Source organism: Chanos chanos, chromosome 10, assembly GCF_902362185.1.
Source record: "Chanos chanos chromosome 10, fChaCha1.1, whole genome shotgun sequence".
Taxonomy (NCBI): Eukaryota; Metazoa; Chordata; class Actinopteri; order Gonorynchiformes; family Chanidae; genus Chanos; species Chanos chanos.
Genome location: NC_044504.1, coordinates 10,406,795 through 10,420,444, shown reverse-complemented (window position 1 = coordinate 10,420,444; position 13,650 = coordinate 10,406,795). Strand labels below are relative to the sequence as shown.

The window sequence follows — 13,650 nt, the reverse complement described above, 5'->3', positions numbered from 1 at the left end:
TTCAAACATTTCCCGTATGGTTTAATGAGGATGGGACAGCTGCCAAAACACGGGAAGCTACTCCACTTTGCTATGACAGTGATTTGAGCACCCACTTAATGCTTACAGCATCAAATAACTGTCCCTTCAAACATCATGACTCCAAGGATCATTTTGCATGCTTTATCGTTGACTTAATCCATCTTTAAATAAGGTTTTTGGGGCAATGTTTGGCAGTCATTTCAAACATCTCACCACTGCAGCCAAAATGGATGATAGTTGATTTGTACAGTATTGTGATTTTGTTGCGGTGGTATCTGATCAGTTTTTAGGAGCAAAGTACTAGGTAGTATCCTTTAATTCCCTTTCCTTCAGCCTTTAGAACAGTACTAATATTTTAAAGGCCAGGTAAGCATGCTCTGACTATGTCTATTTGTGTTTCCTGCTGGAACCAGGGTGGATCCTGGGCCTAAAAAAGGGACAGCTGAGTAGCTGACCAACTCTTGCGGTTAACGCGTTAAAAGCAGCGGAGCAAACATGGAAAGTCATTTAAAGCACACTCTCACACGCACACAGTACTCACTCCTGTGCCGTTAATAGCTGGTCCGGGGTCAGCTTTTCTGCATTTGACGTAAGGCTAGCGAGTTGGCGAGCTTATCTCAGCTGATTTAGTAACATCTAGGTTGCTATGCATCTCACAGAACGGTTGTGTAAAATTGAGAACCTCCATGTCTCTTGCCGTATGCTGATGAAACGAATTTTCCTGTGTGTGCGTGTGCACATGGGACGAAAGACATGGAATGTATGCGTGTGTGTGTGTGTGTGTGTGTGTGAGAGAGAGAGAGAGTGAGAGAGAGAGAGAGAGAGAGAGAGAGAGAGTTTCTTGTTTCCTGGCAGCATGCAGTTTACCCTTGACACAGGAACTACTTTGTAGCCCACCTACTATCCCCCCTCCCCTCCCACCATCCTCAGGCCTCCTCGCCCTTCCCCCAGACGCTGATCCACCCCTCAGACACAAAGCCGTACTGATGGCCTAGATTCCAACATGTGCTGACACACACACACAGACTCACACTCATGCATGTACACAAGCGCACCGCATGAAGGAAAAAAGGAAATAAATGCACACGATCTTGTTTGATCATGTGTACACACATTTATGTTAAAATCATTGTCGGTTCACCCATAATTGCACTCACGCAATCATAAACACAGATGTTCTTAAGCATGTAAATACGGACACACAGGGGCTGGGGGGAAGCTGAAATATGAGAAGACATGTCCCTCCTACCCATTCGCAGACACATTCAAAACCATCTACTCACGTGGAGGCGCATGAATACAGGCAGTGAACTTACAGCACACACACACACACACACACATACACACACACACACACACAAAGTTTATATAACCCCTCACAACTTCACAGCTCCCAGCTACATGCATTTATTCTAAGAAAGATCCATAAGTTCTGCAGTCTATGCTGAAAAGACACACCCAGGTGACAGGAACTTCCTCCAGTCTTTCTGTGTGTATGTGTGTGTGCGCGCACGCGCATGTGTGTTGGTGGGTGGGGTGGGGCTGGGGGTGTGTTGGGTGCTGTTCTACACACTCCATAAGGATAAGGGACCATGTGGTGACATTGTCCCTCAACTGTGTGTGTGAGAGTCAGACAGACAGAAAAAGGCGGTCAGATGAGGGTCAAAAGTTTGAATGTACTTTCCAGTTTCCTGCTATACAGCAACTAGCCTATTATCTGCAATAAGATCTCATTCAATCCCATTCTGAATACTTACACATACTAAAGACTCATAAGTCTTCTGCAGAAGTGTTTGCTGAATAAGAGTCAGGTTCTCTGTCAGAAACACCACACAGGCCAGTGCATTGAATCAGTCTGGCTAACCCCAAGATTCTTTCCCTCGGGGTATGGCATCAATTTACAGTGCTGCAAAGACTTAGATTCTCTCGTGTCAGAGTTTTCCTTTCGCTCGGAACCTTCCTTCCATCAATATGTTAAACGAAATCAAATAAATTAACATTTTAAAATGCTTTCAGGCAACATTTTTCTCACAAAAACTGTGTTTATCCAGTGAGTGCATGGTTAAGACTGACATCTGGTCTTTTCATCGTAAAATATATCGATGCTCGTGTCGCCTAGTCAAAGCGCCCTTTTTTTCAATTCAAATACATCAAAATATCACCCTGGATTTAACAAGGGCCGAATTGTTTACCTCTTAACTGGTTACTTCTGACGTCAAGACACACCCCTATATGGTGGGGGGTGTTTCCCCACTATGCATTAAAAGACATTCTATTTGACCAAAGTCGAGCTGTCGTACGTTTTATCCAATGAGCGCACCGAGTGTTTCTATAAGTTAGCTGAGATTGGCTGTCGGCCGTAATATGTCTATAGATATGCGGCTCTACGAAGCTACAGGGCGGGACAAAGCAGAAAGGATGACCACCTATTTGGTGGCTGTGTAAAAAAAAAAATATTTCGTGCGGACTAACGTGAGTTGTGCGCTAGGCCTGTTTTGGGGTGTATGTAAAGGTTACGAAAAACAACACGGAATCGTTTTGGTAAAGTATCTTTTTACCATATCCTTCTAAACTATATATCTCGACCTGTAACAGTACCAGTCCGCGAAGGAACTTGGATGTTTTTGTTCGATTGCAGTTTTTGAGCCTGACGAGCTAGCGCACTTGGCTAGCTCGTATTTCACATGCTGACACATAAACAATGTAACCAACAATGTAACTAGCCAACATGACAGCTACACTTTCGACTGTTGAGTCGGATTTACTGAATAAATAAGAACTACTAACGTTAACGTTGGCTGAGGCTTGGATAACTTTGATCGAAATCTTGGTTCGTAAGCTCTTTGGGTTACCAACAAACTAGCCACTAAGCTTCGTAAAATTCCAAAGCCGTATAGTACGAGTTTTCTTGATGTGAAGGGTGAAGGTTTCCTGTTCAACTACTTAGTTAGTTCAACTACTAGCTAGATTAGTCGTCTTTCGAAGTTCCTTTATCTGTTACACTTTAAGATTGTCGTGAGATCATTACCGTTTTCGAAATTGTTTTTCTTTTCTTTTGGCTAACGCAGTTGCAATCGCTTTGGAAACAGATTTGGGAAACGTTTCCAGAGTTCGCCATATAGTGGATAGTTTGTCGACCTGGCGGCAAGTTCAACAACAACAGCCCCTGCAGCTCAGCAGTACACTGTGATGTCTCATCAGGTAATGTAGCGTGAACGATTTAACGTACTACTCTTCTTTTGCTTTGATGGTAATGTTGTATTGTGCACATTTTTCTGCAGTATTGTTGGCCTTCAGTATTAGAAATCTGAATATTACGGTATGTGAAAACATTTTCAGAGTACCAAATTCGATCAGCAAGCAAAGGTACCGACATGTGAAACAACTAAATGATCAGTTTGCTCTCGCCGATTTTCGAAAAGATTTGTCCTCTGCGTCAGAAATGCTGCGGTTGTTGTCATTTTTCTTTTTTCACTAGAAATAATATTGTTTAAATATTTACATCGAATGACGATGATGTGAATGGCGTCCCATAAGCATTTTAAAGTTTTGAGCACATGTAGCCTTTTAATTAAAATCTTCTTTGGTCTGTCAGAACGCATTTAGGCCTTCAAGCCGTTATGGAAATAGATGTAATGAAGACCACGGAGTTGACGATTAAATTTGTCAGTCGCTAAGAGATTGTTTCCCAAGATATTCTCTTAATATATTAATGTAATTTTTAGCAATAGTACTGGACATTGCCTGAAACATCTGCGTCCCTGTTTTTCTGCCACGGAAAATCAGTCTGTTGCACAGAATTACAAAAATGCTCCAAAGCCCTCCTTGTTCACATATGTCACTCCGATCTCCTAGTCTATTAAAACACTTTGCAGCGTAAGTGGTTCAGTTTCAATGTCAGTAAACTGTTTCAAGTAGTACACACCTTAAATATATTGTTTCGTCTATCCATACGTCGATGTTTTTAAAATAAGTTGTAACGTCTAATATATGTTGAAGTATAGGCTTATGGTTGTGACGTAGGTAAAACTTTCGATGTAAGAACGAGTATGAAATCTGTTTGTTAGACACTGTTCCGTAAAACTGTTCTAACCAAAAATGATGATTGCTTAAATTTTTTATTGTAAAGGGATCCAGTAAAACTTTGCCCCCTTTGGCCTTTGCTCTATTTATTTGTTTGGAATTGGCCTCTAACCCTTGATCCCTGTGATGTAACTATTCTGTAAGCGTCTCTTTGACTACTGAAATATGTAAGCTTTGAAGGGGTCGGACTGCATTGATATGTAGGAAGGTGTAAGTCTTTGACTACATAAGTATGTAAGCTGTGTGCATGTTTGCCATCATATACGTGTAGATCGATAAAGGCCCTCAGCTGCTTAAATATGTAGGGTCAAGGAAGTCTCTGATCTTGTAAAAATATGTAGGTTGGTGGGAGTCTTTGATCTAATAAAACTATGCAAGTTGTTGTAATGCTTAGCAAGATGACCCTGAAGAATGCCTGTTGAGTGGCTCATAACTCATTTGATGTTCTGATGTGGTTTTGAATGAGCAGCTCAGCTGTGTTGATGTGTGTCTGTGGCAGGTCTCACACGTGGAGTACAGTGTGTGTTTTTGCCCAGAGTTGCGTGTGTGTGTGTGTGTGTGTGTGTGTGCAGAATCGATGCACACGCTGCTCACTGAGTTCAGGCGCACACACTGTTCACGCAGCCTTTTTTATCACTGTGATAACACACCAATAACACGTCATTTGTTCGTTCTTCTCAGGCTTGTGTTGGGTGGGGATTGGCCATTTGAATGAACAAAGTGATGTTAGACCATGACTGAATTGTTGCTTGGTGGAGGTGTTGTCACAGAAAGTTCTGGAATAGTGCATTTTTGGGTTAGTCTTAACTTTTTACAGAATACAGTTGGGAAGCATTGTGTCTCTTTGGAGCAGTCAGAAGCCATCTATATAGTGACTGACCATTAAAAAATATCTGTAGTTTTCCTTCCTCGTATTTTTTTTCTCAGTGCGTGCTGAATTGTTGCACCGTGCACTGCCAGCCTAGTGCTTTGACCAATCACAGCTTGTGTGATGCTTTCGAGCGGCTGATCTTTTCCATGTTAAAGAAAGAGTACTCTTTACCACCAGATATGAGACTACGTCTGCAGATTCCAAATGGAACATGTGGACCACCCAGATTACTCAGTGGCCCACATCACTTGATTTGTATCAGATAAAACCCTTTTCACTGGCCCTGCATTACTAATTACCACGTGATTGGATCAAGCAGTGTTCGCGGTATTTTTGCCCACTCCTCTTGAAGCTGTAGTTAAGGCCCCCGTAGCCAGAATAAGGTTGTTCTCAGTAGCTTTGTAGTAGGTAACTTTTAAAAAAAAAGACTTAATAGTTTCCACATGAGAGTAGTTGTAATGAAATGGTCTTAAGGGGAGGTGTAATTTGGTCTGTGGAAAAGTGCTGAGGTTGAGTTGGAGTGATGAGGTCAAGTCGTGGGACCCTTTAAGAGGCTTTGGGAGAATCTAAGGTGTCATTGGATGGCTGGATAGTGAAGTTTTATCAGGACACCTTGCTTTATGTCCATAACCTTGTGCGGGCAGACAGACTTCACAGGGTTAAAGAATCCTGTATTTTGCATGGTATTTGCTGGTTAGAACAGTAAAACGAGCATGGGCCCTTCAAGAAGCTGCTTTTTTTGTTTGTTTGTTTTTTTTGTTACTTGATTTCTGTATTGTAATAAAAGAGATTTGAATCAGACAAGCCCTGTTGGTTTAATTTTGCATTTTTGCTGTGTAACAGCTGAGCTGGCGTATCTACCCCAGTGCTAACAAAAGAAATTAAAGTGTTTTTCTGTGTGGGGAGAGAGAGAGAGAGAGTACATGGATACGTACGTGTGTGAGTTTGTATAACCTTGGGTCAGGTTTGTACTACAGGTGCTCACGTTTGGGAGTCCTGCTCGCTGCATGCTCGCTCGCTCGCCCTCTCGCTCGCTCGCCCTCTCTCTCTCTCTCTCTCTCTCTCTCTATCCCTCTCTCTCTCCCCATCTCTCTTTCTCCGTTTGGCAATCTCCGTGCAAAGAGGCCTAGTGCCAGGTCTACTGCCAATGCAGCTTGCAGGAGGGGCTAGACAGAAGAGCATGGGGATGTGTAAGCTGAGCCTTCGATGCTTGATTGGCTGCCAGACAACAAGCCCCCACTTTCTGCCCCTCCTTTTCCTCTGCTTATGTCCCAGGCATTGGCTGTAGTTTGCCCCTCACCCCAATCCCCTGACTGCACACAAGAGCTGCTGACATTGGTGGATCCGACCTGGATCCAAGCTAGCATGGTAGAGTAGCCCGTAGCGAACATGTAAGAGGTTGTATCATGTCCTCTCCTCATACCCACACCCCATCCTTCCTCTCACTCTCCTTTAGTCGAATTTGTTCTTTATGTCCTTCTATCCTGTGTTTATCTTGGAGTCACACAGATCCCAGTAAATTTCAGTTGTTTTTGTGTGGTAGATGCTTTCTCTCGCTCAGTCTGTCACTGGGCCCTTTCTTCTTTATTTTCCTTCCTTTTCTCCCTCTCCCTTTTCTTTTTTTTCTTTTTTTTTTTGAAGTTTTCACCCTTCCTTTCCATTTGTTCCCTAGCTTCTGTCTTTTATTTTGTCCTCCTTTTCCTGAGCCTCCATTATCTGTCCTGTCCTCCCTCTCTCCAGAATGACTCGAAATTTTCTCTTCTTCTCCTCATCTGTTTCTCTCTTTTCCCCTTCTTTTTCCTCCTTGTCCTTGGAGCGTGCTCTGTTTGGGGGTACGCCATGCTTTGGGCGTCTCTCTGAGGTCTTTTGGGGTCAGCTTTGTTTTTTTGCCTCCACTAGTAGTAAGCAAGCCAAAGTATGCAGTACAACCAATTGGCCCAATTGTCTCAGTTCTCTCTTTCATTTGTAGAAAGCTTGTTAATCTCAGCATTACCTTGTGATGCAACCCAAACTGAAGAGCAGCCAACTATATTTTATGTTTCCTTTTTTGCCTGAAATGTCTTCTCCAGAAAAAAAAAAAAAAAGAAAGAAGTCTTTTTCACAGGCGGAGAAATGAGGAGAAGACGTAGTTTTCAAACAGCTTGGAAGTGAAATGAATCTGCTGTTCTTGCCGAGGGAACTTGTCTGCTCGTCCTGGTATATTGCTATGGGGTCATTCAGTGAAATCTTTTCTAGATATAAGCAGACTCATACGTATCTTTGCTCTCACTTAGGGGGTAACTGGTTGGTTTGTTGTAATTAAGGCCCAAAAATGTGATTTTTCAAGCTGCACTGACAGAATGTGTTTGTTCTGTTACTTCCCTGGTATCAGATATCCTGCCGGACGGAAGTCAGCGCAGTCATTCGGCTGTGTGTCCCTAATTCCTGGGCACATGATAAAGAAATGTTTTTCATCGACTTTCCTACGCATTACAGCCTTTGTTCTATGCTGTGCACTTAAGGTTCAACATTCCTAGGGGTTGTTAGATATAAAGCTTTGCTTGAATGAAGTCAGGTCTGGCTTTTTTTTTTTTTTTTTTTTTATACCGAAGTTTCTTTGCAGAACTTTGCTTTGGCGCATTTTTTTCCTAAGTGTCATAGGGAGATGTGTCAGGACCAGGTGCTGTGCCTGCTTCACCTCCATGTGTGCCGCAACCACCATCCTGTTTGCTGATGTGGATCAGTGATGAGTCCAGGAAATCCTGCCTGTGTGTGCAGCAGGTGACCAGGTGTCAAAACAACTTAAAGATCTGTTAAATCAGAATCAAAGTGGTGTTACTTTAGAAGAGCCTCTCGATTACCTTTTGGCAGGTGGCACGTAGAGTGGAAATAACTTTGATCTTTATCAGGTTTAGTTCATCATTTGAACTGTTATGCTAATGGACCGTGCAGAAGGAAAAAGGTTATTTCAGTTGACACAGTGTTCCTGTCTTTAACTGCAACATATGATTTAGAGCGATCTGATGCACCATCAGAAAATTCCAGTGGATTTGGAGAACTTGGACTTTCTCCAGATGCCAATATTTTAATACTTCAGAGTCTAAGAATGAAAGTCTTGCTTTGTCATTCTCCTCCTCTCCCTCCCTCTCTCTCTCTCTCTCTCCCTCTCTCTCTCTCTCTTTTCTTGCCTTTGCCGTCTGGCAGGGAATGCAGCAGTCTTGGAATCGGCTGCAAACGTGTGGAAGCACTTCATTAGTGGCCTGGGCGGCAAGCTGTTGTGCTGCTTTCTGAGACGGGACACAGTGTCTCCATGGCTGCCTTTTCTCCAGCAAAAAAAAAAAGGAGGGGGAAAAAAAGGAAAACAAAGTTTCGGAACTGAAAGCTGGGCAGTCAGTAGAGGACATTCATTCTCATGTGTCTCTCTGAAGAGCACACAAGTCTCCATTCACTATCCCGACTGAAGGATGACTAAAGGCTTTAGCATATGCGAAACAGTTTTTACTCGTACAAATTCTACAACAAAGCGCAAGCGCCAAAGGCATTACTAAATGTTTCCTGTTGGTTAAGATGTCGAGCAGCATTTGCAGTCAGTTTTGCCTCATATTTCTTCCTTGGCAGGATGGTACGAAGAGGAGGGAACCTTGCCTTCACAGACTCAGGCCGAGGATGACAATCAACAGTATTTACAGATGGGATGTTTCTGATACACATCAGTTTCAGATGTCAGATTATTTGCCTCACTGATAATCTGGCTCACGTGGAAACTGACTGCAAACAATCTTTACCTGAATCTTTAAAGTCTTTTAAACGTGAGTGAGGAGGGAGTTTGAAGTTCACTGTGACATTTAGCGATGTTTTATGTTGGTTTCAGAGTGGGTGTTTGGTTAACTGTGGCTTATTTTCCACTGGATGAATCTGTAGTTATGTTCAGCCTTTCACAGATATGATGCCTGTCCTGTGTCAGGCCTGTGGGGTTAGGGTTAGAATAAATCTGCTTTAAGAGGGAAACCAAATTTGTTAGTTGAACTTTATTTAGTGGAAATACCATTTTCACTAAAGCTGAGGAATGCCATGTTCTGTAGTGAGGATGCAAAAGACGTATCCTTTCTACCCTTCAGTTCTTCAAGAATCCTTTGCATGCATGTCTCCTCAAAGAAATATCTGAGGAGAATTAAGACCTCCAGCTAAATAGCAGAGCAGGAATTTACATTTAAATATTTATTATGGTTTTAAAATGTTAAAATATGGTTTTAGCCAGACAAGTACTACACATGTGAAGCGTGTCATTTGTTTTTAAAAAATAACCACAGTTGTCAGTTTAATTAATTGTCAGTGGTAGTCTTATTATTATTATATCTTATTATTGCAGTTTTATGAATTTTTATTAATATAATTCTACAGTATCAAAATATTCATTTTGGTGATTTAGAAGCTGATATTAAATTCAGTCAAACATCTGTTTCATAGTTTTTGTGCAGAGAGCAAACAGTTAAAAACAAATAAATATGTGAGAGCTGTTCAGATGCAGTTGTACAAGGGAAAAACAAACAAACTGATAACAGTCACCTGTGTGATGGGCCAGTGCTTGTTAACATATTTTCAATTTGATTCCTGACGTTTCCCAATGTGATTAATTAATGTTTGATTTTAGTTCCCTTTGGCTAATTAAACTAGCAATATATGATTTTTTTTTTTTCTTGCGGTTGAAAAAGCTTGAACATAGTTTTTGCGTCCCAAAAAAAGCCTTAAAAATATGCCCTTGTCTTGTTTTTCAGTTTCTGAGTCGTTTAGATCAGAACAAATGATTGAAACGTAGAAGGAACGGGTCAGTTGGTGAAAGCAGCTGTGGTTCTTGCCTCTCCCCTCACTCTTGCACACAACCACACACATTCACTCACACATGCACATATGCACACACACACACACACACACACACACACACGTTCAGACCAAGCATTTAACACTCAGTCAGTGTCTTCCTCCTCTCCTGCCAGTTAGTTCCCAGAAATGCCCCAGATTACTGTGGTCGGCTGTTTTATTACCGAATGGATATAGACGGAGAGAAGATGAGTCATATTCTCCTCTACATGCAAGGCAATTGTTTTCTTCCATCTCTCTTTTTTCCCCCCTCAGCTCATTAATTGCTGCCAGAGTTGTGGGCAAAAGGGGGATTTTTGTTATGTTGCATTTGCAGTGCTTGTGCTGTATAGCTGCTTGTCCTACGTATGGATCAAGGCGTGTCATTTTATGTTTTATCGAACAGAGTCAGGTGAGTTTCACCAGCTCTGCTTCTGCAACAACAGCCTTGACGCTGCGATCATTATAGGTTTTTTGTTTGTTTGTTTTTTTTTTTTTTTTTAAACTGTCTGGCCTTTAAGATCTGTGGTTTTTTTGGGATAACTTTGATGCATGCAGTTATTCAGAAGGCCTTCGTGAAGTGTCTGTTCATGATTGTCAAGCATTGGTTTCTGGAGGTTCAGTCTGTTCAATGTGCAACAGTTGATGACAAACAGAACCATATCCCAAGAGCTTAGAATTTGGGCCAGTCTGCAGTCCAAAGTGACAGTATTGTCCTAACTCCCATTTTAGAGCAGACTTCCAAAACAAAGTGCTACTGTACCACAGATCCACAATCTCGGTGGTTCTCAGTGGAGTGTGAGAGAAAGCGTATTAGATGGATGAGTGAAAATCTCTCGTTGAAGTGATCGTTCCTCGTGGTTTGATTTTCAGTTCTGGCTTGTGACCAAACTAACGGTAAAGACGAGGCATCAAAGGCTTCAGGCTGCGTATGACATAACGTTCTCGAGATTATAATTCAGTCATTGTTGTGCTGTCCAGGGAATAAAGTAAGTGGCTACTCTGATTCTGCCACATTTACGCTCATTCTGAAACAGAAACCTTGATTAATATGTGCTGCCGCTTGTAAATAAAACAATAAACTAAATTAAACTTCACTCCGCCACCCGCGTAAGGAAATGCTTAAAAATGGGCGAGGATCTGCGGTTTGCATAGTCAGGCAGAGTGATCATGGCTTGTTTAATCTGTCCCTATACTTCCTCTGTTGCTGCTAGTTCATTTGTATAAGAACATAAAGGGGGCGGTTCCAAACCTTTAGGCAAAGGCCAGCAAGAGTGAGGAGCTTGACTGACAGTTTATGGAAGCAAAAGTATGTGAAGTGAAAACAGATAGGCTGTGTAAACTATCTTAAGAGAGGAAAAAAATGAGCAACTGAAAAATCAAAATCCTGATGAAAAGAATAGGAGTGATGAACTTTTGACAGTTATCCAGAGTATATTCAAGAAATTATGATTAGCTTTTCAAGGAAAGGTAAGAAATGGAGTTATGTAAACTAGAGGCATACCATGGCAGAAATGAGATAAAGGGAAAAACACACACAAAATGTCAAGTTAGCGGACACTCCTTAAAATAGAAATGGAAAATTAATTACACAAAATATCGATATTAGCAGAAGCACATCTCTTGAGACCTACATAAGTGAAGATGTTGTTTCAGCACTCCTCATTACAAGAATGAGTGTTTGTATTTGCTGTTTTTGTTTGTTTGTATGGATTTTTTCCTCCATAGGAGGATTTGCAGGGCTGATAAATTAATAAGTAAATTAATAATAGCATTAACCATAGCCTGTCCTTAAAAATAACAACTGCTCAAACATTGGGTTTGAATTCTAATTTTTAATTATGCTCTGGATAAATGTTAAATGTTGCCTTCTCAGATTTGTAGTTTGTTTTCCTGATTAAATATTTGTTTTGGTTATATCAATTTTCGTTTATTTTATATTACGTTGTGCTTGGTTTCTGTTTGTGAGAGTAGTTCTTTAAAGAAGAAAATGTTGCATCTTTTTATACTGCAGTAGCATTTGGATCTTCTGAAAAATGTGCACATTAATGTTTGTCCTTCGAAGGCTTAACACGCCTCTCCTCTCCCTTGTTTCTGTGTGGCCTTAAAGATACCCTAATGTTCACCTAGCTCTTATCTGTCATCATGGCTTTTCTCCAATTATTATCACTTATTACATATATTTTGTTTGTTTTTTTCTTCATAGTTTACTTGTTTTTTCCCCCCTTCTTTTTAATTGGGTTCCGTCTGTTTTCTGATAGTCCAACAGTTTTGGCTAAATCAAATCAAAAGAGCACATTTCTCCACTCTGTCAGCACTATCAGGAGATAAGTCTGATGCTCACCTTTCTCTGCCTTTTATCTTCGATTACCTGACTTATTTAGAAAACCTTTTGGAAGGATGGTAAAGCTTATTTCTTACGTGCTGTTATGTTATTTGCTTTTTCTGCTTCAACTAAAACTTTGTTGTTGTTGTTGTGTGTCACAACCAGGAGCTATTTATGCATGAAATATTTGTGGAATTAATTATTTGTATACGAGGAGAAAGCTTCCTGGAAAAAAAAAAAACAGGCTCGTGCCATCAGAAAACTCATCTACTCAGTACTGAGAACAGGACATTAGAATCAGACTGTTTATTCTGTTTCCTGTAACTCAATTTAAAAAGCTACAAAATATTACTTTCGTTTGCAAATCATATATTACATATCTGAAGGGTCATTATGTCCGTATTTTATCAAGCTAATGTGTAAATCTTTACAACAAATTATTTTGTTTGATTTTTCTTTTTCTTCTTCTTCTTCATTTTTTTTTTTTTTTGAAGTAACAACATCATCATCCCCTATAACCACTGCCAAATTGCATTCAGTTTTCTATCTGACCGTGCCGTTTTTGGCTATAAATATATGGTGAAGAATCTTCCGGAACGTTCATATTTGTGGTGCTTTAATCATTCCCTTTTGCAAGATGAGGAATTGAATGACCTCACACAGAACCAGTGGGCATCTTTTGTAGAACATACCGACCACCCAGGATGTTTCTCAGACTTGCGCGCGGAAACTGCGAGGTAGTCTGAGTAGGAGTAATAACACACCATTAACGAAAAGAAACACGAGTACTTGAAAGAAATCAATTGGAAAGAGAGCTGGGGCAGTGTCTGTCAAACTTTTTTTTTTTTTCTCAGAGAAAAAAGCAAATTGGACTAAAGGAAAATTGAAATGAATTGTAGTAAATAAATAAAATCTCTACTTAAATGGGGAAATAAAAAGAAATTAGAGTTAAAACATGAAGAAATGACATTGGTTTTTAGACTAATGCCTAGTCTTTTAATTTGATTACTCATTGATTAATTGATTGATTGTTTGTCTGTGAATTGAATTATATTTCAGTAATATATCCAATTAATTTTTATTTTCACATTAACAATTTGTTCCTAGATTTAATAATCAGTCATTTATTAGTGACATGGCACTAATGGTCTTTTTTACAGTCTAACCTGTAAACTACAGGCTTTGGAGCAGTTATTCCCCTCTGTCACATTAGCTTACATTTTTTGCCTAATTATGATGATTACTCCAAATTATTGATTTTTATCTACATTGTTACCCGCAGTAAGGACGCTATGAGGAACATTTCAATTAAATAAGTAGTATGATTTAACTATTACTCAAACCTTCTCGCAGTTTGCTCTGATTCTGTAATGTCAGCTGGTGTGTTAGTGTTGACATAAGCCTAGGGACACTTAGACTGGGACAACACAGGATCCAGTGCTAAAGACTTTGGCTATGTGGTAACATTTCTAACGAGATCTGTGCTTAGCGTGTGTACAGTGGTGACAAAAAA

The 13,650-nt window shown here is 40.4% G+C and overlaps 1 protein-coding gene across 1 annotated transcript in view; it reads left to right on the top strand.

Moving 5' to 3' along the window:
* The first annotated feature begins 2,394 nt into the window (after positions 1–2,394).
* vdra (vitamin D receptor a) overlaps positions 2,395–13,650 on the top strand; it is a 38,683-nt gene continuing 27,427 nt past the window's right edge. Inside the window, exons 1-2 of the mRNA XM_030786473.1 lie at positions 2,395–2,562; positions 3,090–3,222. The gene's annotated coding sequence lies outside the window, so the exon portion shown is untranslated. The remainder of the gene's footprint in view (positions 2,563–3,089; positions 3,223–13,650) is intronic.